Raw genomic sequence first — 22,427 nt, forward strand, 5'->3', positions numbered from 1 at the left:
TTGAAACCACTCCATGTGTGTCCGTGTCACTAATTTTCTTGGTCTCTCACATCCCACGATGTGAAGGAGCCGTATCACATTCAGATAGTCAAGGGTGGAGGAGGGGTCTTAGAATTTTAATTTTGGTTTACAGAACTTTAAACAAATACTTCTGTCCAGACTCTATCATTTACCATTTACATCCGATCTTTGGGGGAGATTCAGGCACAGTATTTCTTAAAAGTTTTTAATGTGTAACCTATTTTAATGTGTAAGCTATTTTAATGTGTAACCAGGTTTGAGAACCCTTGCTCTAGAACATTACATGGTTGCAGTGATTCAGACTTTATGTTCTCAGAGACTAGATAAATGGCAAGGAGAAGCATTCCAAAAAAAAAGTCACCTGGCTAACGATAATCTAGGGTGAAATATTTGGCATTTATTACTATATTTTTAGGAAGAATATAAAACAGAAAAAAAGGTTTTGTGTATAATTCAAAATGTCAGGATAGAGACATCTAGTGTTGAATTTAGATGCTTACTCAGAATTTCAGTAATCTATTCTCCTCCTACCCCCTTGGCCAGTGTTATTTAAGGTTAAATGCAGAGATATAATTTCCAGTAGTCTTTTAATTTGGAGTCTTCAAGACTACAAAGTGGATGATTTGGTGATTGTGTTGGGGTTAGGGTGGGCCTGTGCCAACATAAATATACTTCTTCTGGCCTTCTAATAAATTTGGGGAAAAAATGACATAAGAGCCATATGAGACTTGTTATAAATAAATTTTCAGTACTGCCAAAGAAATAGCACTCAAACATAAAGTTAATTTTCTCAGCAAGGCATTTTTTACTTCTATAGAAGGACGCAACTTGCAGATGGAGCAATGGCAAGAGCACACCTGAACAAGGGAGGGGAAGGGGTTTTTATTCCTGACACAGTTAGCTCCTACTGCTGTGTCGTTCCCCTATTGGCTAGGGTTAGACCACACAGTCTAAGGTAATTCCCACTGGCTATTTTAAAGAGAGCAGGGATACGGAGTGGCGGGGTGAGCAGTTTGGTGGGAAAGGCGATTACAGAACAGGTGACTCAGGATGAGTCAGGACGGAGCAGGTGACCAGGGGTGACTCAGGTTAAAGCTGGTGACCAGGGGAACAGATGTGAACTACTGATTAGAACTGGCAGGAAAGTTGTTTACTGAAACTAAAGGCAAGGGGGCAAAGAGAACCAGGAAGTTAAACTTTAAAATGGAGAACAAAGAATAAGAGAGCTGAACATACTGACATAATGATTCTTTGAAGGGGAACTTGGAGTTCACTATATTTAACAGGCTGAAAGAACATCATCAAATAGTTATCCCCAAACATAAGGCCTCTAGTATGCTGAGTTGGATTAGATCTTCCTATATTCCTGTCCTACCACAAATCTAGAGCTTTTGCACCCATTTGCTCTGATCTGAGATTAAGATACTTGTTTCTCCAGTCATATGGAGAATCCTAGCTTGCCTCAAGACCTATCCACTGCACAGTGCTTTGGGCTCCTAGCAGCAGCCCTAGGCCCTTCCCTGGTACACTCACTGTGTAGCTCACTGTTTGTGGCTTGGCAGTGAACTAGAAGAGAAATGAATCTGCAGCAAGAGTGAGAAAGAACCAAACGTGAACCTATTATTTGCCCCCTCTATCTCTGAACAGGTAAGTCTGTCTTTGTCTCAAGGAAAGCAAGAAGTTAGAAGCATTGAAAAGAAGTTTGAAATATTCTTTAGTACTGTGCCTTCTCTTTGTAAAAATAAGCATTTCCCTTTCCTCAGAGGCACAAAAAATATTTTTTGGAGCAAAGTGTATCATTTCTGTAAATTAATGTGCTTTAAATGTAAATGATAAGAAAACAATAAAGCTCAACTTATTTAGCATTCTCCTGAAATTCTGAAAAACTATAGCAAATAGTGGAAATGTGTATAGAGGGTATACAATATAAAATCTTCATGAAAATTTATCCTATTAAAAATAAAGGCTAGGTGAGGTGGCTCACGTCTGTAATCCCAGCACTTTGGGAGGCCAAGGCGGGTGGATCATCTGAGGCCAGGAGTTTGAGACCAGCCTGGCCAACATGGTGAAACCCCATCTCTACTAAAAATGCAAAAATTAGCCAGGTGTGGTGGTGTGTGCCTATAATCCCAGCTACTTGGGAGGCTGAGGAAGGAGAATCAATTGAACCCAGGAGGCAGAGGTTGCAGTGAGCCGAGATTGCACCACTGCACTCCAGCCTGGGCAACGGAGTGAAACTCTATCTCAAAATAAATAAATTAAATAAATAAATAAAAATAAGATTCTGACTGGGTGCAGTGGTTCATGCCTCTAATCCCAGCGCTTTGGGAGGCCTAGGTGGGAGGATGTCTTGAGCCTAGGAGTTTGAGACCAGCCTGGGCAACACAGCAAGACCCCATCTTTAAAAAATATAAAATACTTAGCTGAGCCTGGTAGTGCCTACCTATAGTCTTAGCTACTCGGGAAGCTGAGGCAGGAGGATCACTTGAGCCCCGGTGTTTGAGGCTGCAGTAAGCTATGATTGTGCTACTACACTCCAGCCTGGCCAACAGAGCAAGACTCTGTCTCTTTAAATAAAATAAATAAATAATAAATATTCCTATAATCTGGGGAAGGCACTTTGAGACTAGAGGTCTCAGAATGACGAGTGCCATTTAAAGTATGCTGTGGGCTCCACATTAGAGAAAAAGTGAGGACCATATGGAGATGAAAACCTGCAGTTAGAAGTTTCAAACTATGCTCAGATGGTCTTTATTTTAATAACGATTTTAAAAAATTAGTGAATAATAGATTCTCTTTTTCATTTAACTTGTAACAGAAATAAGCCTCAATGAAACAATTTGGACCTGAATTTTTCATGCTGAGGAATAGGCCATTTTGCTAATTCCATAATCATATCAACAAATAAACAAATTAGTGTTTATTCAATTTGTTAGAAAATTTGGGGTCTCACTCGAGCAGCTGGCTGTCTTTGCTTGCCAAATTAATTGTAATGAATGATCTAATTTCTTAAGTAAATGAATTTGAAAAAATGTTGGATTAAATAGGTTTGTGACTAAATGGTAGAATTATTAGGTTACCCTACGTTCTGTTACAAGTATCCTGGAAACTGCATTTTGGAGCCTGAAGCTCTATTAACAAATGTCACTTTATAGTAAAACATCCTTTGGTCATTAGTATACTCCCAAAATTAGTGGAGTGAAGCAATTTGAGTATACTCTAGCAGTTTGGATTTGAGGGCCAGTGCTATATTTGATATGTAAGCATGGGACTGGATTTTCACTCCTATTTTTGAAGGCATGTTTCGGCAACACAGGTCCTACGCACTTGGCCCATCCAGTTTTGATCACATTCAGCTGTTCCCATAAACAGAGAAAGCCCCATGGCGTTTCTGGAACAGCCTGTAGTAATAAGACATGATCCTAATATGTGCTATCCTCAGATCACATCTTTTGAAGAACCTGAGCACATTTATAACCAAAATAGAAAAGGATATCAAAAAGGTTTTCCCCCATATTTAAGCTACATATTTATTTCTCTTGCTTTACCACATTATCTATTATGCTCCCTGCAATGACTGTTGACCATTAGGGACAGTAGACAGCATTCTTCTTTTTTCTATTTTAATGAAAATAATTTGTGTTTATTTGAAATGTTTGTAATTGATTTCTAGGAAATAAACTTCAACATGTTTGGAAGCTTCTCTTTATCTTAAATGAGTTTTAAAGAATGAAAAGTGTCTGGTTGAATTTGTAGCTTCCGTTATTATGATCATGTTTTTATTCTCTTTCCATTTCTTAACATATTAAATCATGTTCTTCCAGTGATCAAACTATTCTTGAATTCCTAAATTAAATCCTATTTTGTTAAATTCATTCTTTAATATATTGTTAGATTTGATTTGCTAGTTAAAAAAATATTTCTGACCTATATTCCTAAGTAAAAGTGATATTCCGCTGGGCATGGTGGCGCACACCTGTAATCTCAGCACTTTGGGAGGCCAAGGCAGGAAGATCACTTGGGCCAGGAGATTGAAACCAACCTGGGCAACACAACCAGACTCTTGTCTCTACAAAATGAAAAGTGATCTTCAGTTGTCCTGTGTGTGTGTTTACTTTTTATTTTTATTTTTTCACCAGCTTTATTAAGATACAGTTGACAAATAGTTATATATATTCAAGGTGTACAATGTGATATTTTGATATATGTATACATTGTGACAGCATTAAACCAAGCTAATTAACATATCTATCAATTCACATACTTAGTTTGTGGTGAGAACATTATAATCTATTCTCTTAGCAATTTTCAAGTAGACAATACATTATTATTAACTATAGTCACCACGCTGTACAAGAGATCTCCAGAACTTATTCCTTCTGTCTAACTGAAAATTTGTACTCTTTGACCAACATTTCCTCATTCCCATCCCAGCCCCACTCTGCCCTAGCACCTGGCCACCAACATTCTACTCTCCATTTCTATGATTTCAACTTTCTTAGATTCTACATATAAGTAAGATCATGCAGTATTTGTCTTTCTGTGCCTGGCCTATTTGACTTAGCATAATGTCCTCCAGGCTCATCCATGTTGTTGCAAATAACAGGAATTCCTTCTTTTTTAAGGCTGAATGATATTCCATTGCATAGATATATCCCGTTTTCTTTATCCATTTATCTCTCGACAGACACTTAGGTTGATTCTGTCTCTTGGCTATTGTGAATAATGCTCCAATGAACATGGGAATGAAGATATCTGTTTCACATAATGATTTCATTTACTTTGAATATATACCCAGAAATGGAATTGCTGGACCATATGGTAGTTCAATTTTTACTGTTTTGAGGAATCTCCATACTGTCTTCCATAATGGCTGTGCCAAGTTACATTCCCACCAATAGTGTGCATGGGTCCTGTCTTCTCCACACCCCTACCCACACTTACTATTTTTTGTCTTTTTGATAATAGCTATACTAACAGGTGTGAGGTGATATCTCTCTGTGGTTTTGATTTACATTTCTCTGATCATTAGTGATGTTGAACATTTTTTCATATACCTGTTGGCCATTTGTAAATATCTTCTTTTGAGGAATATCTATTCAGGTATTTTGCCTGTTTCAACATTGAATTATTTGTCTTTTTAATATTGAATTGTTTCAGTTCCTTATATATTTTGGATATTAACCTCTTGTCAGGTGTACAGTTTGTAAATATTTCCTTCCCTTTCATAAGTTGCCTTTTCACTCTGTTGATTGTTTCCTATTCTGTACAGAAGCTCTTAATTTTGATGCAATCCCATTTCTGTCTTTTCACTATGTTGCCTGTGCATTGAGGGTCATATATGACCAAAATATCATCTCCCAGACCAATATCTTGGAGCTTTTCCCTTATGTTTTATTTGAGTAGTTTTATAATTTCAGGTCTTACATTTAAGTCTTTATTTCATTTTGAGTTGATTTTTCTTTATGGGTGAGAGAAGGGTCTAAGTTCATTCTTTTGCATGTGGATATCCAGTTTTCCCAGTATCAATTATTGAAGAGACTGTGCTTTCTTGAACATTGTATGTTCTTGGTACCTTTCTTGAAGATCAATTGAACATAAATGCATAAACTTATTTCTGGGGTCTCTATTATATTCCTTTAGTCTATGCATCTGTTTTTATGCCGGTACTATGCTGTTTTGATTACTATAGCTTTGTAGTACAATTTGAAATCAGGTAGTATGAGACCTCCAGCTTTCTTCCTTTTGCTCAACATTTCTTTGACTATTTGGAGTCTTTTGTGATTTCATATAAATTTTAGGATTCTTTTTCTATTTCTGGGAAAAATGTCATTGAATTTTGATAGGCATTGCATTGAATCTGTAGATTGTTTTGGTGCCAATGATCATTTTAGTGATATTCTTCCAGTTCATGTACATGGGATATCTTTCCATTTATTTGTGTCTTCTTCATCCTTTCATCAGTGTTTTATAGTTTTCAATGTACAGGTCTTTCATCTCCTTGGTTAAATTTATTCCTAAGTACTTTTTTTTGGATATAGTGTAAATGGGATTGTTTTCTTGATTTCATTTTTGGATAGTCTGTTGTTAGTATACAGGAATACTGCTAATTTTTCTATGTTGATTTTGTATCCTTTAACTTTACTAAATTTGTCTACTCTAACAGGTTTTTTTTTGGTGGAGTCTTTAGGATTTTCTGTATATGCGATCATATCATCTATAAATAGAGACAATTTTACTTCTTTTTTTCCAACTTGGATTCTTTTTATTTCTTTTTCTTGCCTAATTGTTCTTACCAGGACTTCCAGTACTATATTAAACAGAAGTGGTAACAGTGGGCATTCTCATTGGATTCCTAATCTTAGAAGAAAAGCTTTCAATTTTTCACTATTGAGGAAGATACTAGCTGTGGGCTTGTCGTATATGGCCTTGATTATGTTGAGGTATATTCCTTTATACTTGATCTGTTGAGAGTTTTTGTTATGAAAGGGTATTAAACTTTGTCAAATGCTTTTTCTATATCTTTGAAATGGTCATATAATTTTTTTCTTTATTCTGTTCATGTGATCTTATATATTTGCATATGTTGAACCACCCTTTCTCTGGGATAAATCTCACTTGATTATGGCATATGATTCTTTTAATGTGTTGTTGAATTTGGTTAGTATTTTGTTGGGGATTTTTATATCTATGTTTATCAGGAATATTGGTGTGTAATTTTTTTGCAGTGTCCTTATTGGTTTTGGTGTCAGAGTAACAATAGCCTTCTAAAGTGAGTTTGGAAGTTTTCTCTTTCCTTCAATTTTCTGGAAGAGTGTGAGAAAGATTAACATTAATTCTTCCTTAAATGTTTGGTAGAATTCACCAGTGAAGCTGTTGGGTCCTGGGCTTCTCTTTGTTGAGAAGTTTTTGATTACTGATTCAATTTCTTAGCTCATTATAGATCTGTTCGGATTTTCTATTTCTTCATGATTCAGACTTGCTAGGTTTTATGTTTCTAGGAATCTATCCATTTCTTCTAGGTTATCTAACTGTTGGCATATAATTGTTGACAGTAGTCACTTATGCTCCTTTTTTTTTTTCTTTTTTCTTTCCTTTTTTTTTTTTTGTATAGGGGCTAGAGTGCAGTGGTGTGATCTCAGCTCACTGCAACCTCCGCCTCCTGGGCTCACGCGATCCTCCCACTTCAGTCTCCCAAGTAGCTGGGACCACAGGGGAGCACCACCATGCCTGACTAACTTTTTTATAGTTTTTACAGAGACGAGGTTTTGCCATATTGCGCAGGCTGGTCTCGAACTCGTGAGTTCAAGTGATCTGCCCACCGTGGCTTCCCAAAGTGCTGAGATTTCTGGTGTGGGTCACTGTGCCTGGTCTTTATGATCCTTTTTTATTTTTGTGATATCAGTTGTAAATGTATCTTCTTCCATTTATCATTTTATTTATTTGTACCTTCTCTCTTTTTCCTTAGTCTAGCTGAAAGTTTGTCCATTGTGCTTACCTTTTTTAAAAAATTAACTCTGATTTTCATTGATCTTTTTTATTGTTTTCTACTCTGTCTTTCATTTATTTCTGGTTTGATATTATTTCCTTCCTTCTGCTGACTTTGGGATTAGTCTGTTCTTTTTTTCCAGTTCTTTGATGTATAAAGTTAGGTTGTTTATTTGAGATCTTTCTCATTGCTTCTTAATGTAGGCTTTTATTGCTATAGACTTCCTTCTTACAACTGCTTTTGCTGTATCCCTTAAGGTTTGGTATGTTGTGTTTCCATTTGCATTTGTGTCAAGATATTTTTTTTTATTTCTCAAAAGGATAATAATTATGAATAAGACTACCTGATGTCAGTATTGACCAGAGTCTAAGACTCTCCTACATTTACTAACAGCTCTAAATCTGCCCGTCCCACAACCTTTCACTGACTAGCAGGGCTGCTCTCAGATGGTCTTTGCAGGCAAAAGCTCTTCCATGTGAGTTTCAGTTTGGAGATATAAAGGTTTTTGGATGTGAATCACTCACGAGTGGTCTGCAGCATGCCTTCTGACCTGAGGCCTCCTGCTCCTTCCAGGCAGCAACAACTCCTTCCAGAGACTCCCAAGGTCTCTGGAGACTGCAGTGGAGGCTGCATAGCTCTTTCCTCTTCTGGTCAGTAACTAGTTCTTTGAGATGAGAATAAATAAACAGCAATGAAATGATTCCATCAGGAGATTTATCTTCTAAAACCTGCTGTCTGGAGAAAGATGGTAGTGTTAATGGAGATCAAATAAATACTTTCCCTATAGCCATTGAAAATTCTCCAACGAAGCAATAACAAAGGAGAAAATTATACCTGGGATGAAGCTAACAAAGTGCTGAAGAGTGGACAATAAACTACAAGGAATAAAGCACAATTTGAACAAAAATGAAAGACTTCAGCAGTCAACTGACAGCCGGACAGACGTTTAGTACATTGCTGGATGGTAGAAGGCAAGTGGGGGTAATACTGAGGTCTCCTGCTAATTCCTCTCACCTAAGAGGCACAAGGGCTAGATGCACAGCTTTGGCAAAGATAGGAAATTCCCTGGAGTTATTTTCTTCATGAAAGATGCCAAGACTGGCAGACCTGGAGGGTAGATTTCTCCACCAAATAGTGTTGGAAGTAAAAGGAGCTCCTCAGCCAACCAATTTTTTCTTCTCCTTTAACCAAAAGAGCCAGTTTTTCCTCCTCTAAACCAAGGGAGCAGTGGGAGAGAAATGCCCAAAAGACTTCAGGAATACCAGTCAAGGCCAACATGTAGTGAAGCAAGTTGTGGCACGGTCCCCTGGGCTCACCTGGTGCAAACAGCACAGATAACTCTTGCAGGCAGCCCTCTGCGGAGGAAAGGTGGCATGAGGAGGAGGAGGAGAGTAGGGCTTCATTCAGTGGCGCACTAACCTACAGAAGCTGAGCAAACCTGCACCAGCAGCCAATATCTAGAAGCCTCCTTTGGTGTTCCTCAAATTCTAGGGCATATAAGACTCCTCTAGACATTGTTTAAAATGCATGCTCCTGAGCCCCACCCCAGGAGGCTCTTGTTCAATAGTGAGGCCCTAGGAATGTTTGTTTTCTCCCTCTTTTAAAAAAAGCAACTGATATTCTACCAACCACACTTGGGAAAATCCCTGACCTTTTATTTATTAAAATAGGCAATAAATGGAAAATAATGAGACATTTGAGCAAGACTAGCAATCAGAGGGGATAAAGCTGAAAATGTAGAGCAAATGGCCACCTATGAATATAGAATCTAGAATGTTAACAACCACCCCTTGGCCGGGCGCGGTGGCTCAAGCCTGTAATCCCATATATCTCCCAGCACTTTTGGAGGTATACGAGGACGGCGGCAGAGTCCACAAGGTCAGTGAGATCGAGACCACACCCCTGCGCCTAACCCAGGATGACACCTCCATCTCTACTACAAATATAAAAAACTAGCCGGCGAGTGGAGGCGCACTGTAAGTGCCCAGCTACCAGGAGGCTGAGCGGAAAGGCGTAAACCCGAGGGACGCAGCTTGACAGGAGCGCTGGGGGGGGAGGGATCCCGGCCACTCGCACTCCAGCCGTGGGTGACAGAGGCGAACCTCCATCTCAAAAAAAAAAAAAAAAAAAAACAAAAAAGAAAAAGAAGCAACCCCAGCATACCAACAAGTGCATTTTAAAAGATGAGTAGAAATTTATTACTTAAGGAGCAAACTACTGTGTGTGTTGAGTGTACGTGGTGTGATCACATCCTGGGAGGAAAATTCTTTGGTTAGCTCTATACAATAGAAGGGGAATGGAGACTTGGAGAGGTGATATAGTTTGTCCAAGACCATAAAGTAAAGTAAGTGCTGAGGCCAGAATTCTAGCCAAATTTAGGGGTCTGTTCTAACCACTGCACTATTCTTTGCAACGCACTGCACTTGGAAGAGATCAATTAGAGAGTGTAACAATTCTGACCGGGAAAAGAGAAAAGATGAAATATTAAGACTGACTAATTTATTCATTCATTCCTTCAAAATATATATCCACTGCATGTCTACTATATGCCATGCTGGACACTCTCAGCAGTGAAAGTGACGGAGAAATTCTTCATCCTCATAGGCCTTACGTAACAGTTGAAGGAGCAGAAAACAAACAAATAACCTATATATTTACAATACACATATGTTTTAAAGAAAAATGAAGCAGAACAAAGGGATGAGATGGGTTGGGTAGGACAAGGCTATTTTAAATCAGGCACTCAGCTGTGCTTTTTCTGCAAACAGAACAAAAGGAGCTATGGGAGAGTCAAGCAAAATCTTGAGATGTGCATGCCAGATAATAGGAGTACACTAAGGTGAGCATAACCTTGGTGTTTTTGAGCAATGGCAAGAAAGTCAGTGAGGCTGGAGTAAATGTGCAAGAACAATAACATTAGCAAATGACTTCAGATAGTCAGCTTTATTTATACTACTCCCTCAAAATATTGGAAGTTCCACCTCAGGGTGTATTCTGTTACATGGATACGATGACCTACACAAGCAAGCCATGTCCATTGCTCTGGAGTGCTAGAGAAAACATCTGAGAATACATGTACTGGTAAAGATGGATATTATATAACAAAGACCTGGAATCAACCTAAATGTCCATCAAAGATGGACTGGACAAATGAAAATGTGGTACATATACACTGTGGAATGCTATGCAGCCATAAAAAAGAACAAGATCATGTCCTTTGCAGGGACATGAATGGAGCTGGAGGCCAATACCCTTAGCAAACTAACGCAGGAACAGAAAACCAAATACTGCATATTCTCACTTATAAGTAGGAGCTAAATGATAAGAACTCATGGGCACATAGATGGGTGGGGCCTATTGGAGGTTGGAGGGTGAAAGGAGGGAGAGGAACAGGAAAAACAACCAATGGATACTAGGCTTAATACCTGGGTGATGAAATAATCTCTACAGTAAACCCCCATGACACAACTTTACCTATGTGGAGGAAAGACTGGAGACAGGAAGAAGAGTTAAGAAATCAGGAAATGATTGAAGTAGTGCAGGTAAGAGGTGTCTAGGTTCTGATCTAGGACAGGATAATTTGACATTTTAGATAGTAAAATACCTGAAATTTAGATAGTAACACACCTGAACCTGTACCCCTGAACTTGAAAAATAAAGTAAAATAAAATGAATAATGCAAAAAAGATGGGTATTATAGTTCATGTATACAGTATCTCCAATGACTTTTTTAAAAAATCAAGTTAACATTAACATGATTCTAAGATTCATTTATTTGGGCTCAAATATCAGTAGACTGTACTCCAAATGGTCCCTGGTAAGTCAGTTCAGCACACATTTTCCCATAGCTATAGTGCGTCTGTAGTAGTTTAATTTTTTAGAATGAACCCAAAGTCCTATTTAGCGCCTCTGAATTTATTTATTTATTTATTTATTATTTTTTGAGATGGAGTCTTACTCTTGTCACCCAGGCTGGAGTGAGTGCAATGGCGTAATCTTGGTTCACTACAAACTCCACCTCTTTGGTTCAAGCAATTCTCCTGCCTCAGTCTCCCGAGTAGCTAGAACTACAGGCATGCACCACCATGCCCAGCTAATTTTTGTATTTTTTAGTGGAGATGGGGTTTCACTACATTGGCTAGACTGGTCTCGAACTCCTGATTTCAGGTGATCCACCCGCCTCAGCCTCCCAAAGTGCTGGGATTACAGCCGTGAGCCACTGCGCCCGGCCAGCACCTCTGAAGTTAATGATGGTAGTAGCAATAGTACAAACCATAACCAGGATGACCGCATTATTTCTGGGACAAAATTAACTCTGGGTTCCACTAAGTGGGACCAACTCACAGCTCCTTCACAGCCCGTTCTGGTGCTGCTGTTTTTGTAGGGTATCCACAGCAGCAGTGAGGTTCCTAGAGTTCTTGTGGCATCGGAGGGAGCATGTGCAGTTAAAGAGGGTCCTGGTGACCTAGGTGATAGTAGGGAATCACACAAGAGTTCCCAGAATATCAGGAGTGGGCAGAGAGCCCCACTGTTCTCAGCAGTGGACGGAAAAGGAAAGTAAACGTGATGGGAAGGGGCAATTCCGGCACAGAGGAGAGGGGGCCTCTAAGCAATACGACCCTGCTGCCATTCTAGGGGAAACTGTTCTCATTAGAGGGGCATCCCTCAGAATTCAGTGTCTCCGGAGTTGTTCAATGTGGAGGTGAACTCCTGAATAAGACATCTCTGTCTGGGTGAGAGACGTTTATACATCAGGTAATGGTATGTAGAAAACTGTCTTAGAAACTTCTGTTTATATATTACAAACGTCTCCACATATTGAAATACATGTATATTTAATAAATCAGAAGATATAGTAGGATTATTTGGCTTCATGCTTTTTCACAGACCCAGTTTTGTGACCAAAAGTAATAGTTTGCCTCTGAACTGCATTTTGGATCCGTCATTCTGGTTACGTTGTGGATGAATGTAGAGGGAGGAAAGACTGGAGACAGGAAGAAGAGTTAAGAAATCAGGAAATGATTGAAATAGTGCAGGTAAGAGGTGTCTAGGGTCTGATCTAGGACAGGATAATTTAACATTTTAGGTAGTAAAATTGGACAGGTTTGTAGAATTTGATATGAAAGCAAGGAAGGAGAATAGCATAGAACCCAGTACCTGGTTGACTAAGTGGGTGATAGTGAATGAAGGAACAGTTTTGGGGGAATGACAGTCATTTCACTTTTAGACACATGGAGTTTGTTGTTTTGTTTTGTTCTGTTTTTTAGAACAGGGATCAGGCTGGATTAGAGGAAAGTCAGCCTGCTCAGTGGGAATAAGAGGGTTGTCCTGCTGGACTGGAGAAGGTTCAACCTCCATAGTGACTGTTGTAGGTATGGTAACATCCATATCCACATTTTTAACTGTGGTATCAGGCAAAGTTGAATTACTTCTGAATATTGAAGACAGATCTAGGGGTGAAAATACCATCTCATCATTCAATGAACTTACAAAATCTGAGGAGAGCTGAATTGGAGGTTGAGTTGTGGGCTCTTGATGGCCTGAAGGAAGTTTAATCATTTTCAGGGGTATTTAGCTGCTGAATTATAATCTCTTGCTGGTCTTTCAAATGTTGAAACTGCTCAGGGGACATTAAGGACTGAGCTGGGGCCCCCTGTTGGGTTAAAATTTCAACCTGATTAGTGAACTCGAGTCATGGTAACCATGTGATCCACAGGTTTTACAGTGACATTGTGTAATATTGGCGGCGGAACTTAATCATGACTTAGAGGAGAAACTGTTACCTCATGATGCTCTGGAGGTTGAACTACAAATTCATTAGGGAGCTCTGAAAGCTGAGCTGGGGCCTCTTGGTGGGTTGGAGAAGATTCAGCCTCCTCAGAGGTCTGTGGATGCTTAGCTGCAGCCTCCTGCTGGGTTGGAGAGGGGTTCTCATCCATAACAGGTTCTGGAGATTGGACTGACATCTCCTGTTGAACTGGTAAAGGTCCAGCCTCTTCCGATGACTCCGGAGGCAGAGGTGGGCCCTGTGCTGGGTGGCAGATGGTTCTACATCATTCACTGGCCCCAAGAGCTGAGCTGTAGCCTCCTGGTAGGTTGGAGAAGTTCCCACCTCTGCAGTAGGCTCTGTTGCTATGGTGAGTGGCGTATCTGGAGGCTTAATAGCGACATTGGGCACATCTGAATGCTGAGCTTGCTGGTGACCTGGAGGTGAAACTGTGACTTCGTGATGTTACGGAGGCTGAGCTGGGACCTCCTGCTGGGTCTCAGAAGGTCCAGCCTCCCTGGAGAACTCAGAAGCCTCATCTGGCTGCTCCTGCTCACTGTGGGGAAAGTTCAGGCTCCACAGGAGGACCTGGAGACCCAGCTGGGGCCTCCTCTTGGGTTGCAGAAGTTTCCACCTCCTCTGGAGGCTGGGTTGGGGCTTCCTGCTGGGCTGGAGAAGATTCAGTCTCCTTGGTAGGCTCTGAAGTTAGGGTAACCTCCACATCCGCAGGTTTAACTGTAATGCTGGGTAAGTTATAATGAGCTTGATGTTCACCTGGAGGGTGAATTGTCACCTCACGATTCGGTAGAGTTTGAGCTGCACGCTCCATAGAGGACTCTGGAGGCTGACCTGGGACCTCCTGCTGGGACTCAGAAGGTTCAACCTCCCTGGGAAACTCAGTAGGCTTCTCCTGTTGACTGGGGGAAAGTTTAGGCTCCACAGGAGGACCTGGAGGCTCAGCTGGGGTCCCTTGCTGGGTTGCAGAAGGTTTCATCTCCTCAGGGTGCTCTGGTGTCTGAGCTGGGGCCTCTAATTGGGTTGAGGAAGAGCCCACCTCCTTGGGGTGTTCTGGAGGCTGAGCTGGGGCCTGTTCCTTACCTGGCTCTGGAGTTACGGTAAGCTCCACATGCATAGGTTTGACTGTGACACTGGGCAAGTGTGAGTGCTGAGCTTCACTCCAACTTTTCAATGGAACATTTACCTCATGATGTATCAATGGCAGAGCTATGATCTCTTCAGAGGCAGGTAGCTGCTTTGCTGGGGCCTCCTGCTCTGTGGAAGAGGGGACCCCCTCAAGGGACTGTGAAGGCAGGGCTGGGGCCTCCTGCTTTGGTTGAAGAAGGTTCTACCACCCCAGGGAGCTATGGAAGCTGCGCTGCAGCTTCTTGCTGGAGTAGAGGACTGGATCTCTTCAACGGTTTCTGGATTTTGAGTTTCAGGCTCTAGATGGAACTGAGCAAGTCCAACTTGCTTAGGAGGCCCTGGAGGCTCATCGGAGTTCACCTGGAGTTCTGGAGGCAGGCTGCCTGGATACAGTATATCCATACATCTAAATGCAGAGTTTGTTTCTGACGCTGAGGTTTTGATACGAATCGGTATGGAGTTCCGACAACAACCCTGGCAAGCCTTTGATGCTGAGCTAGATCTTTCTTCAGGTTCTTGGGCAAAACAGTCAAGTTCGTTGCTTTTGATTTCTATCTAGAGGTGGAACAAGTATTTCATATGCCTGATGATCTGCAGCCTGATCTAGATCTACAGTTAGAAACCTACTTTTGAGGCCAAGAGGCCAAGCTGGGGCCTGGTTCTGATCCTAGTCTAGCGTTGCAACCACCTCTGGGAGCCTTCTTTGCCGAGTGAGCCTGTCATTCAGATCCCGGTGTACAGCAGCGAACTGCTGTGGCCCGGGGGCAGCTCTCCAGCTGAACTGGTGTCCAGGAATGGAACCAAAGTCTGAGCCAAAGTCTCAGTCGGTTCCTGAAGCGGAGATGACATCTTGGAGGAAGCGGAAGACCCCAGGTAATCAAAGCCCTCCCGGGTCTGCCCGGGGGTGGGGAGTTAGCTCAGGCGGCGACTCGCGTGGGAGATCGGAGGAGCGGGAAGACCAGGGCTCAGTTGGCCCCAGCGAGTCGGAAGTCAGCTGGAGCGGGTCCTGGACCCACTGTAGAGGCTAAGTCGCCTGGACTAGTAGCCACAATCGTTGCCATGTGAGGAGGGGCCCGTGGGGCCCAGAGACGCAGCCGGGACAAGACACGCGCTGGCGCTGCGCACTGAGCCGGAGCCATTAGGGCAGCCCCGAGACGCTGGCGCCCCTGGCAACCGCGCGCCCCGTCCCGTCCTTTATTAACGTCACCTTTATTTACGCAGCCTTTATTAGACTGGGGTCCAGATCCGCTCCTCCTCACCAGGGCGATCTTATCCCACAATCCAGCCCCAACCTCCCTTCTGCCCCGCCCCGCCCTGCCGAAGCACCCCTCTTCTCCCCTCAGCGAGGAAGGATGTGGGCCGTGGGGTCTGCGGTCCCAAGATTCCAGCAGCCTGGTGGGGTGGGTGGGGTGGGTCGGGGCGCGGCAGAGCTTCCCGAGGAAGTTTCACACCTCGCCTCGGGATATTCAGCAGTGCCAGTCCAGTTCTGGCAGCCTGAACTCTTCCTCCTCCAAGCTAAAATCTGAACTCTTCCTCCTCCAAGCTAAAATCCGAGAGATGCTTTTCCTCCTCTTGGCCATAGGGAAAGCAACTGACCTGCAAAATGTGTGCCAGTTAGGGTGGCAGGCAGAGCACACATTACAGTCATTTATTTCAAAATGTTGCCATTTCTGCTAAACCTTCCATATCCTTTGTTGCATGTTTGGTAATTAATTTACCACCCTATTAGGTAGGGGCTACCAGGGTATAAATGAGGACTCCACATTTTCTGTCGGAGGGGTTTAGGGGGGTGAGCAATTCAGTCTTGAGAGAGAAGGCTTTAATCCTAGTGAATAGCCCTTTGCACTAGCCTGGGGGGAAGCGGAACTGTCATCCTGCCTTGACTTAACACAGCCTTTACCCTAGAAGCTACAGCGCCACTCTTCAAAGTTCTACCCTGTGTGCACACATGGAGAATGTGGGGAAAAGAAAGAAAGATCAGCCTGTTACTGTGTCTATATAGAAAGAAGTAGACATAAGAGACTCCATTTTGTTCTGTATTTGAGATGCTGTTAATCTGTGACCCTACCCCAACCTTGTCCTTGCAAGAGACATGTGCTGTGGTGACTCAAGGCCTAATGGATTTTGGGCTGGGCAGGATGTGCTTTGTTAAACAAGTGCCTGAAGGCAGCTTGCTGGTTAAAGGTCATCACCATTCTCTTAATTTCAAGTACCCAGGGACACGTACACTGCCAAAGGTCGCAAGAACCTCTGCCTGGGAGAGCTAGGTATTGTCAAAGGTTTCTCCTCGTGTGATAGTCTGAAATATGGCCTCGTGGGAAGAGAAAGACCTGATCGTCCCCCAGCCCGACACCCGTGAAGGGGTCTGTGCTGAGGAGGACTAGTACAAGAGGAAAGAAGGCCTTTTTGGTGGATGTTTGGCAGCTTAAGATAGAGAAAAGCTCTGTCTTCCTGCCGCTCCCTGCGGCAATGCGAACATCTCAGTTGTGAGACCGATTTTTTTTACTGCCCTGCTTTACTGCGATAGGAGAAAACTGCCTTAGCGGCAAAAGGTGGGACTTGCTGGCGCAATGCTGCTAAAAGGTTTATGCAGATGTTTGCATATGCATATCAAGGCACAGCATTTTCTTTAAACTTATTCATGTCACAGAGATCTTTATCCATGTCTTACTGCTGATTTTCTCCCTAAAATGATCCTATTATCCTGCCACTCCCTTATCTTTAAGATGGTAAAGATAATTATCAATTATCCCTCTAAGGGAACTCAGAGACCGGTGCCGGCGTGGGTCCTCTGTATGCTGAGCGCCGGTCCCCTGGGCCCACTTTTTCTTTCTCAATTCTTTGTCTCTGTGTCTCATTTCTTTTCTCAAGTCTCTCGTTCCACCTAACGAGAAACGCCCACAGGTGTGGAGGGGCAGGCCACCCCTTCAGAGAAGACGCTTAGGTTGTTAAAGTCAGCATGCTACATAATTTTCTGAAATGCGACTATAACTAAAACCCAGCTGACTTTCCCCATAGCCATTCTTACCTATCTTATTACTCATTGTCTGGCAGAGTCACCTACTGGCAGTGGTATTGACACCTACCTTTTGTTGTTTGAGGATTTCATGGGATAATAAATGTAGACTGCTTTGCAAACAATGAGCTTTCAATAAAAGGCATCTATTATAAAATAATAATTAAAGAAATTAGAAGCCAATAAAAAATATTAACATTGCCTGATAGTGAAATATGTATTTGTATGTATGCTATATTGTATACATACATATGCTATATTGCTATATATATGCTATATTGCTAAATTATATGTTTAAATTTCAAAAAATTAAATAGTTCAATCATGTATTTTTCATATTTCACTATTCAGCTGCAGCCTGCAGTGAAAACATGTGATTACAAAGCCCTTTCTGTACATTTTGAGTATGTCAAGATTTAAAATCCAACCTCATGATTAGTATGTAATTCATTTATACGTCAGATGCTACACTCATAAATATACGTGGATAATCATTCCCAACTTTCTTTTCTAGTTGATATTTTTTGACCCAAATTGAGTAACAAAGAAGTCTTGGTATTTCATTAGTAACTGAAGACCTCAAATTCTCTTTTACTGTGTGTGATTCTGCCTTTAAGAACGGGATCTTAGTAGCGCTGTGATTTATCCAAGTTCTGATTCTTCCCACCATAATAGCTACTGACTGCCAGCATTACTGGAACCACTGTTGCCAGATGAAACGAAGGCAGGTAGCCAAAGGAAAACCATCCTGTAAGCACCCACTTCAGGCCTGTGCTCCTAGACTAAGCGGAGCCTGCTGATGAGGGAGGTCACACAGACGTTCATCTCAAGCACTTCTCAAAGCCGCCTCTAGAGGGCAGAGCAATCACAAACCCGAGAGCACTACTGAGGAAGACTCATTGTAATACGAGCAGCCACCCAGGATTCTGCATCCTTTCTTTATAAATGTTATGTGGTGTGCCTTTTAATTCCACTCACAATTGTTTTCATGATATGTGGTACCAACTCTAAAGTTACAAAAAGATATTCTTATTCTCCAGAATCAGTATTACCCAATATTAGCAATTCCTTAAATATTCTTCCAGAGAATACGTGTGTGTGCGTGTGTATGTGTGTGTGTGTGTGTGTGTGTGTGTGTGTGTGTGTGTGTTGTGTATACAATACCCTCGCTCCTTCCTCCTTCTATATGAATGGTAGTAAACATATACTCAATTCTGTATCTTGGTTTCACTTAACATTATCTTGGATGAAATTCAATAAAAGAATACAGGAAGCTTTTTTTGTTTATGGTTGCAAATTATTCTAGCTATGTGTGTACTATAATTTTAAAATACTTCAGTAAAGGGCATTTAATTATTTATTCAGTACTTACAGAATCTTGTGTATGCATAATTTCACTTATGCATGAGTACAGCTGAGGGTGGAATTCCTAGTGTAGAATTCCTAGTTCAAAGGGTATATGCCTTTGCAACCTGATATATATTGCCAAGTGCATCAATCAGGGCTCTCCAGAGAAAAAGAACCAATAGGGGACACACACACACACACACACACACACACACACACACACACACACACAGAGAGAGAGAGAGAGAGAGAGAGAGAGAGAGAGAGAGAGAGAGAATTGGCTCACACAGTTGTGAGGGCTGATAAATCTGAAATCTGTAAGTCAGGCTGCCACGTTAGAAACTCAGGCAAGAGTTAATGTTGTAGTCTTGAGTCTGAAATTTGTAGGGCAGGCCAGCACGCTGGAATTCAGGAAAGATGGCTATATTTTAGCCTGGAGGTAAATTCCTCCTACTCTGGGAAATCTTAGTCTTTGTTCTGAAACCTTCAGTTGATTGGATAAGACCCATCCACATTATCAAGGGTAGCCTGCTTTACTTAGAGTCAGCTGCTTATAGATGTTAACCACATCTACAAAATATCTTCATGGCAATGCCTAGACTATTGTTTAACCAGACAACTGCACACGCTTGCCTAGCCAAGTTGACATATACTGTTACAAAGACTTTCTGAAGGACTCTCATGCACATATGCTGTAGTAAAAACTTCTGCCAAGAACTTCCTAAACTGCAGCTTGCTACATGAGTCACAAGGACAGCTAGCAAGATGCACAAGAACACTTGCTTGACACACTGTCTCCATGAACGAACCGGTGTCAACTCCTGTGATGAGCCCCTGTAGCCAACATTCTCTGTTTTAAAACAAATGGTGTATACTTCTCCCTTCTGCCTTTAAACACTTCCCCCTGCCTCAGCCACTTTGGATGTGCCTCCGGTCTCCAAAGCCTGCATATGCCAGATTTGCAAAATCTCTGTGCACTCCCAAATAAGCTCATTATCTTTCGGGAGTCTCTTTTGGTTTGTTATTTAGGTTGACAGGCCTAACCTTGGTCATGAGGAACCTGTGGCATGGGTAGTGAAGGTGAGCGCGGTGACACACTTGACAATTCACATTATTTCAGTCCATTTCAATCTACACAGTCTCTTTCAGGTCAATGTTCCATCTTCATATTTCTTTCCCCCATGCCCCCCACCCCGCACCAACCCCTTTCTCTTCTCTAAATTGGCATGTGGATACAGTCAGGGTTAAGGAAAGATTCAGGGGACCTCATGGGGACAAGGAATTGAGGGACCTCTAATCCACGTAGTTGGGGTCAGTCCTTTTGGGACCTCCCTTGTTCCTGCTCCAGGTCTGGTGTCCTTTGAAGTGCTGCTGATTAGTTAGTTGTACCTTGTGGTGTTGGGTATCACAATGGCACCCATAGCTGAAGTCCTGCCATTTGCCCATAATTTGCAGTCCTTGATCTCTCTCCAGCCCAGGCCTCAGGGAGCCCGCTGGTTATCTCAGCACCTCTTTACCTGTTCCCAGGGAACACAGCAGCGTCTGGATCCACAGCACACTCTGCTCAGAAGTGAGGGAATAGGGGCTGTATTTCAGGTTCATCCACCTGGCTTTCTTCGTATAGAAACCACCTTTGCAAAATTGTAAGTGAGGAAATGATGACAGTGAAAGAAATTAGACCTAAGCAACTCCATCTTGCTTCTAACCTTTAAGCTGTCCTTGTTCATTCCTGGGCATAGGCCAAACTAACTTTAAGAAGAAATTCAGTTCATGGTTTGACTTTAAAACAAAATTAATAACAGCCCTTTTCTGAAAAGACCCCCTTCTTGCCTGGGGACCAGTCTGCCTTTGTAGGACTAACAAATTAGCTACACATTTAGAAATTACAGTTTAGGGGTCATGCAGCCTCTGGTTCCAAGAGTCTGAACTTCCCCAAATTGCTCCTGGGGATAACATCACTACTGTAAAACCAAAGATGAGTGCTTGAGATATTTTGCAGACCCTGCACTTGATGGATCAGCTGACACCACCCAGACAGGTAATCTGGCTCAACCAGTTCTGCCATATCTACCCAGGAGCAGAGGACAGCAAGAAAAACTCACTTTGACCAGCGATAATTCCATCTCCAACCTGACCAATCAGCACTCTCCACTTCCCCTGCCCCTACTCGCCAAATTATCTTTAAAAACTCTAATCCCAGAATGCTCAGGGAGACTAATTTCAGTAATAATAAAACTCTGGTCTCCCGCATGGCTGGCTCTGCATGAATTACTCTTTCTCTATTGAAATTCCCCTGTCTTAGTAAATTGGCTCTGTCTAGGCAGCAGGCAAGGTGAACAGATTGGGTGGTTACACCCTCAGACGGGACATGATCTTTTTCTGGAGGCTCTCAGCTCCCTTAGATTATATAGGGTGAAGAAAACATCTAGCCCCAAGCTTCCCTCATATTTGCCTAGATGTGTCCATTGATTATTCCCCTCTGGGAATTTGGTCTGGAGCAGGTTGCTGGATGAGTTGCCTCTTTTTGCTCCCGCATCTCTTTTCTCCTTGCCCCCTGCTCTGGGAATGGTGTATGTCAGCCCTACCCTTCCCACGTGGCAGAGGTCTCCCTTAGAGCATAGCCTGAGTTCTCCCTATTCCAGGCTTAATGGTGAAGTCAGCAAGGTCTAAGTCTTGATATACTGATTGGAATTTAAAGAATGCAGAAAACTATGTATCTCTCCAAAAAACTCTTACCTTGAGAGGTTGTTTGGAGGTTCTAGCAGGGGAGTGCAGCTACTTGTATATCCTTGACCAAAGACCAGTTCTCCTCTATCAGGGATGGTCATCCTCTCGGACCGAACATGCAGCTTCAGGAGGGATGCACATGGAGGGGTGAGGGAGGAAGGGGATACCCGCCTAGCCAACCAGATCAGCTAAGTCAATCCTGGCCATTAATGGGATGACATGTGTCACAGCCAGATCACCCTCACATTCCCCAAAAAACTCTTATCTATCTTGGTAACGTCTTGCTGAGGATTCAAAAAAAACTACTTATGCTATCAAAAACCCAACATCTCAATCCCTCTTCTGGGAAGCAGTGGTTATGAGGGCCCATGAGGAGGTTAATGTGATGGAGTTGGTCCTTCCAGGAATCAGTGCCCTTCCTGGTAGCGGAAGGAGTGGAGAGGAGGCAGGGAGTGGAATATCACACCCTTCCTTTTGGCTATTCATGGCCAGTTCAGAGGTTTCTGCCTCTATAAGTATTCTTTTCTGATATGGAAGTCAAGGCTGGCTCTTAGTGACCTTGCACAACTGATTCTCCAAGAGCCATCCCTCCAGATATGCAGAGAGCATTATGTTAGGTGCAGGAGAAGGCTGGTTGCCACGGGATTTATGGAGATTCTGAATGAGAGGCAACTTCTGAACTGTTTGAAATAAGAGAAATAAGTCAACACTGTACTACTTCTGTCTTATAAATAGGCCCTATCTTATGTCCATTTAGACAGACCTGGGTTTCTTAACCTTGGCACTATAAACATTTTAGTACAGATGGCTATTGTTGGAGCTGTCCTGTGCATTGTAAGATGTCCAGCAGCATCCCTGGCCTCTACCCTAAATGTTGCTATCACTCCTTCCTAGTTGAGACTACAAAAATATTTCCA

The 22,427-nt window shown here is 42.3% G+C and overlaps 1 long non-coding RNA gene across 8 annotated transcripts in view; it reads right to left on the bottom strand.

The window, feature by feature from the left end:
* LOC108519208 (uncharacterized) overlaps positions 1-15,582 on the bottom strand; it is a 98,035-nt gene extending 82,453 nt beyond the window's left edge. For 7 of the 8 annotated variants that reach the window (XR_001882560.1, XR_001882563.1, XR_001882561.1 and 4 more), the window contains exons 1-2: positions 13,294-15,582; positions 8,035-8,174 (exon numbers count right to left, since the gene is read on the bottom strand). This is a non-coding gene — a long non-coding RNA (uncharacterized LOC108519208). The remainder of the gene's footprint in view (positions 1-8,034; positions 8,175-13,293) is intronic. The other variant, XR_001882565.1, reaches the window with a different exon arrangement.
* Between the last annotated feature and the right edge of the window lie 6,845 nt (positions 15,583-22,427).

This window comes from Rhinopithecus bieti, unplaced genomic scaffold, assembly GCF_001698545.2.
Source record: "Rhinopithecus bieti isolate Rb0 unplaced genomic scaffold, ASM169854v2 scaffold_44774, whole genome shotgun sequence".
Classification (NCBI taxonomy): domain Eukaryota; kingdom Metazoa; phylum Chordata; class Mammalia; order Primates; family Cercopithecidae; genus Rhinopithecus; species Rhinopithecus bieti.